At 38.9% G+C, this 6704-nt stretch overlaps 1 long non-coding RNA gene across 1 annotated transcript; it reads right to left on the bottom strand.

Annotated features, from left to right (window-relative positions):
* Nucleotides 1–790: 790 nt before the first annotated feature.
* On the bottom strand, nt 791–2192 carry LOC106962812 (uncharacterized). The gene is made up of 2 exons (XR_001428060.1): nt 1308–2192; nt 791–1185 (listed from the first exon to the last, which is right to left on the bottom strand). It is a non-coding gene; the product is annotated as an uncharacterized LOC106962812 (long non-coding RNA).
* Nucleotides 2193–6704: the final 4512 nt, after the last annotated feature.

A 6704-nucleotide genomic window follows, 5' to 3' on the forward strand; every position in this document is an offset into this window, starting at 1 on the left:
AAAAAAAAACACCATCATGCTGTAAAACAGCCCTGAAAGGGCGGTGTCCTACAACTTTTGTTAGATGCATCTCTGGTTCAACATACCTGAGCAAATGGCTGAATGACTTCCTCAGTATGCTGCCGAGTTCTCCAGAGTCCTGCTATTTGACTCAGGCGTGTTTGAGCAGAGACACACCTAAATGTTGCAAGACGCCGGATCTCGAGAACTGGAGTTAAAGAACTCTTCAGCAGAATATCAACATTTTTACAAAATACATACGACATACTGGATAATGTTGTTCTACTAGAATGTTGTGGAACTGGAATACACTAAAGGTTTTAAATTACCCTCCTGCCCCTATGACATTAATAACAGCATAACATTTGGCCTATTAGATTAATTTTCTGAAACCTTCAAGCCTTTTACATGCTTTTTAAACCAAATAAGCAAGGTACTTTTTTATATTTTGTGCACCATTACTTCCTCCTCAAGTTTTTTTTAATTTCACATTTTCCACAAGGGAAAATTTACCACGTATTGTAAAGACAGTTGTATTTATCTGAACTCAAAATAAAATAAAAATATGTTCCTGCCATCTTTGTGTGCCAGTACCAGATGAAATCCAATAGTAAAAATCTCTTTAAATTACAAGTGTAAGCCTCTAAAATCTATACATTAAAACAGGAAGGATTAAGCTTTACTGAGTATTTGAAGATGTAATATTTGTGTGCAAGTTAATCAAGTCTAGTTAAACCTGTTAAGTATGCTCAGATAAAAGCGCCCGAAATCACAAACCACACTAGGTAAATTTTAATACAAATCATAACGCTTTTATTAAATATCCTCTTTAACAGAATTACCACATTTCATTTTTATTCTGCGAAACAGGTCAGGATGCAGCGGCAGTAAACGTCACCATGTGTCAGTCAAGTGAAAACAGGACTTCCGTGTGCTTCTCGCCCAGTCGAGTCACGTGTTCTGCCAATGGAGACCTGGAAAACGCTCAGACAACAGTGACTGTGGGGAGTACTGCATCGCAATGCAGTGCAACAAATGGTACACACTTCCCCGGTTTACCTGGATTTTTCAATCCGCGGACCGGACGAAAACTGAGGACGTGTGCGGTTTAGTCGTTTCCTCTGGACGCCGCCACGAAGAGCTCAGCAGCGCCCCCTACCGGACGGGCAGCGTCCAAAAGCGCCGCTGTGGGACAGATAAAGGCCCAACCATGAAACATGAAACAGACCACACAAACATGACCTGGGCTACAAACCAACACAGCACAAATACATCCATCTCATATTTACAATAGTAACTCTTCACACCTTCTTTCACATTTCCTCGTGATCAGTCATTGAGTCTGCACAAGCCAGTCGGAGCACTTCCACAGCGGAATGTGAACCAGTTCATTCCAGTTTCCAGGCCAAGTCGTAGAGCTCCTCAAAGTCTCTGAGTTGGTATTCCAGGATGTCCTCGGAGCAGGAGTCCAGAGCCGCGGACACGCTACTGGGAGAGAGATTCTCACAGTAGATGTGGCCGGTTAATTCACCGGGAGCCGATGTCATTACGGTGTCCATCTTCATGTCTTCGTACACATTACTCATGAGATACTGCGTGGTGTTTCTAGGCGCCATCCCCCCCTCTGGTGGTGGAGCCATACAGGCCGCCGCAACACGCTCATCATTCCTGGACCTTCGTTTCCCCTTTTTTCTCTTCTTCTCCCCAGAGTCCACAACAAACGGGCTGAGTGTAGCCCGATGTGCTAACCTCTGCTCTTGACTGGGGTGTTTCCAGGCGGCTGCGTTGTTTCGGTTCTGCTCGAAGGCCCATTTCGACGCTCTGGGATCACAAAACTGCGTCCACGTAGCTTTAAATCCATGTCGCAGACACTCAGGTTTAGGTAAATGTGTCGTCTCGGTATCCATGATCTCTAAGCACATTTCCTAATCGAAAAATAAAAAGCCACGAGGAAAACTCCAGTACCTGTTAGAGCTAGTTGATAGGTTTTATAGTTTCTTTCGGAGACCAAATAAGCTCTCGGAACTAAAAATATATATATTCCAAAACAGCTTGATATCAAAAAGTTCTCAGAAATGCATCAAAAGTATATCGATGTCACTTAACTTGCTCCTATCAGTTCCACTACCGTACCCTAGGACCGCTAAGGAGATATGTCTGCTAACGTCTGAACAACGTTGTATTTGATTAGAGGAAACCACCCCGTTCCTTTCTTTGGTAGGGTCGCAGAATGGAGTGCCCCCTAGTGGTGTGGGGGAAGACAAACACGCCAAGAGTTTCTGTCTGAAAACCTTTAACTGCTAATTATCCTTGAATCCTGCAGGACTATTATCATTTAAGCGTTTATTTGCGTATAATATCCACCACACTGCAAGGGTACACAACTAATTCATTAGCATATCATCATCAAAAAGGTAGTCATTTCAGAAAATATATTCAGATACTGAAACTTTTGCATTTTGCGAATTTGTTACTCAGAGTAATGTATGTAACGTGTTTGTTTATATTGTTTTGGAAGAGACTGCTTCTGGCAATGCCTATCAATAAGTACTTTAAGTTAGGTGGAAAGAAAACATTCTTAATTAGATTTAGAATGTAGGCAGGCAGTGCTTGAAAAGTTTTCCCAAACTGTTGTACAGTTTTGTGTGTGTTAAGCCACTGCTGCATTGGAGACATCTGATCTGGGTTTAGCAGAAAAATGACTGCACGATTTTTAAGTGTTTTCCACCGTTTTATTTAATACGCCCACAAAAAAAATCAAGCGGTAAATGAAATGAAGCGATCCTGAGAACTGTTGTGCTCATGAACCGCTAGATGGCAGACTCCCATCATAAAATACATGATGACCAAGTCTGATTGCTGCAGAGAGGAAGTACATGAGTGATAGGAGCACATTGTGCTCAAACCCCGAATCTCTTGTGGACATACGTTTGCCTCAAGGGCTCTTATGGACTCCGAGTATGTTTGGATATGTCCCAGGGATGATTTGCATAAAAGTGTTTTGTAGTACCATTGAAAGTGGCTAAAAATGCTTATTTTAAACTTACGGTTTCCTTTAAAAATACTATAAGTTAGTTTACTCTTAGCAAAAAGTTGCATTTAAGATTTATTTTTTTTAATTAAGGATACTTAACAAAATCATATCAAGTATACTACAAGAAGCCATGTACTATATTTTCTAGTGTTTGGTTTTAATCCCCAGATTAATAATTACACTACAAGTACACAATTATCTTACACTACTTAAATACTTTGAATCCACATTTTAATCTACTTGCTTACTTTTATGAATTACCATAACTGAAATCTACTTTTTGTTGTTGACATTTTAACACTTTGTTATAATATTATAACAAAGTATTTAGCAAAGCTGATTCAGCAAATTACTTGCAACATGCTATTTACTAGACTGCAAAGTATTTACAAAATCACAAGACAGAATGTTGAGAACTACTTTCATATATTTGCATGACATTCTAAAGCATGTCATACAGTGCAATACCTGCTTAAATTATTAAAGATGTGCATTTCAAAAACAAAAAGCTTCTGTGAAGTCAAATTATTCTCAACTCACAAAACTTAAAGAAAACAATCATTTGCATAAAATATGCAAATGATTGCATATTTTATGCAATTTATCATTTGCATAAAATATGCAAATGATTGTTGATGAATCATATATGAATAATTCGCAAGTAGAAGCAGTCAAAAACGGCTCGCAACTAGTCTCAAGGTTAAAGCATTTCTTTGTCAAAAATGGTAGAGGGGAAAAAAAAAATGTGCATGTGCTTATGAAATGTAAAACAACACATTAGTGGAAAGATTTGTAAAAAAAAAAAAAAAAAAGGGCACATCTTACCAAACATAGATATCTAAACAGAAACAAAATAATCTGTGAAGGCGTTACTGCAGTCAGACGGGTGAAGCTGATCCAGAACACTGTCGCTCACATTTCCTAAACTCCCCATACTGGCTGCATGCAGCGCAAGGAATACACTATAAGATACTAATATGTTACTGTTGTATCAACCTTGCAGACGACTCAGGTTTTCTGGTTCACATCTACAGACGCCCAGATTCCAAACCAAATACGGAGAAGCATCATTCGGTTTTTATACTCCTTTAAAAAGGAACAAACATTAAAAAAAAAAATTAAAAAAAACTACAAAGCTCTGGAAAGACTCAGTTCCTTTCCTTAAAAAACAACACATTTGTTTAGAGCTGCCATTGATTCCTAACACCTGGAAACAGATTCATTTTGGTCTGAATTACAACTTTCCATGCTTTCTCTTCATTCAATGTTTGAAAAGTAGAAATAACCCTGACTCTGTGGTACTGAAGTGAAAGACGACTCTCAGGAGCTGTACAGCGGATCTGGTTTCTCCCAACAGTCGCTGCAGGAATGATTCATCAGGAGGTTCTGTGTAGTTCATGGTAAACGTTGGATCCCTTTGACTTCTAAGTCCGTTCTTGCATGTCAGAAACTACAAAATGATACCAGCAGAATCCAAAAACAGCCACATCGCACGTCATCGTCTCGATTAAAAACGGGCCACCAAATAGGTTCTGCTGTACCTCATTGGATTGTACCTCATTTTTAGGAGCGTTAAAGAGGCAAAGAGAGAATGCAATCAGAAGATTGGACGCTGTTCTGGGCTGGCAATAGGAAAGCAGGTTCATAATGCTCATGGAGACTGGGAGGTCTGACTCTTTATCTGATCATTCAAAGGACATCGTGCTCGTCGCCATCTGTTTCCTTATTTGTTGAAGATGAGATAGCTACTCATAAAACTTAAACTCAGTCCAAATAATTTAGATAAGAGCTTTAAATTGGACTTTACTAAATTCGGTAACACTTTATTTGAAGGGGTGTGCAGAAGACTGACATGACGCTGTCATAAACACGACATAACACCTGCCATGAACACAAAGAAGTCTTTATGAATGTCTATGACAGTTGTCATGAAGTGTCATTCTGTAAATAATGACACTTTTAATGCAAAGTTGCTCTAGAAGTTGCATTGAAAGTCCATTAAAAATGCAAATTTTGCATGATTTTGTTAATTATGACAAATTTAATGAATTACATTGTTGCTGCAAAGTGCTGTGTACAAATAAACCTGCATTGTCATGCCTGGTATACAACATGGAAAATATGTTTTCCAGTGGAGTTCAAAGTTAGATCATACCCCTCTATAACAAGAAAGTACTTGTAGCCATAAAGAGTCTCTGACGTGACCGACTTTCACATTCAGCTGTGAGATATTTGAGGTTTTTCTTGCTGGCACGATCTGTGTCAAGTCATCCTAAAAGTATAAAGAGCTGGGATTTGTCTTGTCTGGAACTTTCTGTTGCTCGCTTGCCACCCATTATACAAGCCTCCAGTTTTGCTTTTCATCAACTTTTTTTTTTTCATGCCTTTTTTGGGAGAAAAACAGATGTCTTTAAAAAGTAGCCAGTCCTACAGTGATATGAAAGTCTGTGTCAAACAAGTTCATTTGAGTCATGAGTTTTTGTCAAAGTTATGTCTTCAGCGTATTTTTTTATTTTTGGAATGCAGCTCTGTATGATGGTATGAAGATGACATTTGTCATTTGGACTGGCCAAATGACAAATGTCTGCATGACAGCGTGACTTTCAAACTAGTTTATTCAAACATTCAAAAGGGTAACATTCGTACTCACAGAGGGACTTTGCACCATCAGCATGTTCCTTAGTTACGTGTCTCAGAAACACACATCATCCTAAAAACAAAACAACAAAAAAAACAGAAAACAGACTTGTTTTAAAATGTACCTTCATTGGTAGCCCACTTCAGCACAGCTGGAGTTATTCTGTTCAGACTGTAACCCAATTGGAATCAACATTGAAATAATGTTTAATACAAAAAGATATAAAAAGTGGTGACTTCCAGAGTAAAATATTATTGTTATAAGAAAAAACGGGAGATTAGTCAGTACCTCTGACAAATAAGCACGAGACAGAAAATGAAGGAAAACTTTGTACTGAAAATTGTCAAAGACTCTTGGGTCTCGTAACAAATGGAACAGGAAGCCTCAGTGTATCCAGGATGCATGCAATTCAGTGGTTGATGTTTTTGTTTTTTGCTTTGTTGCTGCATGCATTATTGGATTAAAGTACTGCTTACAGGATGGGAGCAGGAAACTCTCTCTCTCTCACACACACACACACACACACGCGCGCACGCACGCACGCACGCACGCAAAACACACACACAATCATCTGGTTCATCAAGCATTTGTAGAAACCCTACACAAAGCAAACCGCGCTCTAAACGAGACGATAAACACAACATTTTGTTTACACGAATTGAGTATTGCTTATTTAATAAATCATATTTACATGCTACACAGAGTAATGAGTCACTACCACACTGGTTCTGCAGTTACCATATTTAACACCACCCCAACGCCTCATCCGGTTCACAACCTTTATCATACAGACTGCTGGAAACGTGCCTTCCTTTTTCCTGCGTGGTTTTGACTTGTGCCGTTTCAGCGAGTGCTATGTTGACACTTGTTCATTTTTAAAACGCAGGCTATCAGTCAGAGCTGGACAATAAACCAAAACAATATATATTGCTATAGACACATAATTAATATCAATAGATAATGCATCTAATAGAATAATACATTTTCTTAGCTCTGATCCAGAACCACACAGGATTCTGGGGGATGTAGGCA

The sequence above is a fragment of the Poecilia latipinna genome, unplaced genomic scaffold (genome assembly GCF_001443285.1).
Source record: "Poecilia latipinna isolate Pla-1442-1.1 unplaced genomic scaffold, P_latipinna-1.0 Scaffold1462, whole genome shotgun sequence".
In the NCBI taxonomy this organism is placed as follows: domain Eukaryota; kingdom Metazoa; phylum Chordata; class Actinopteri; order Cyprinodontiformes; family Poeciliidae; genus Poecilia; species Poecilia latipinna.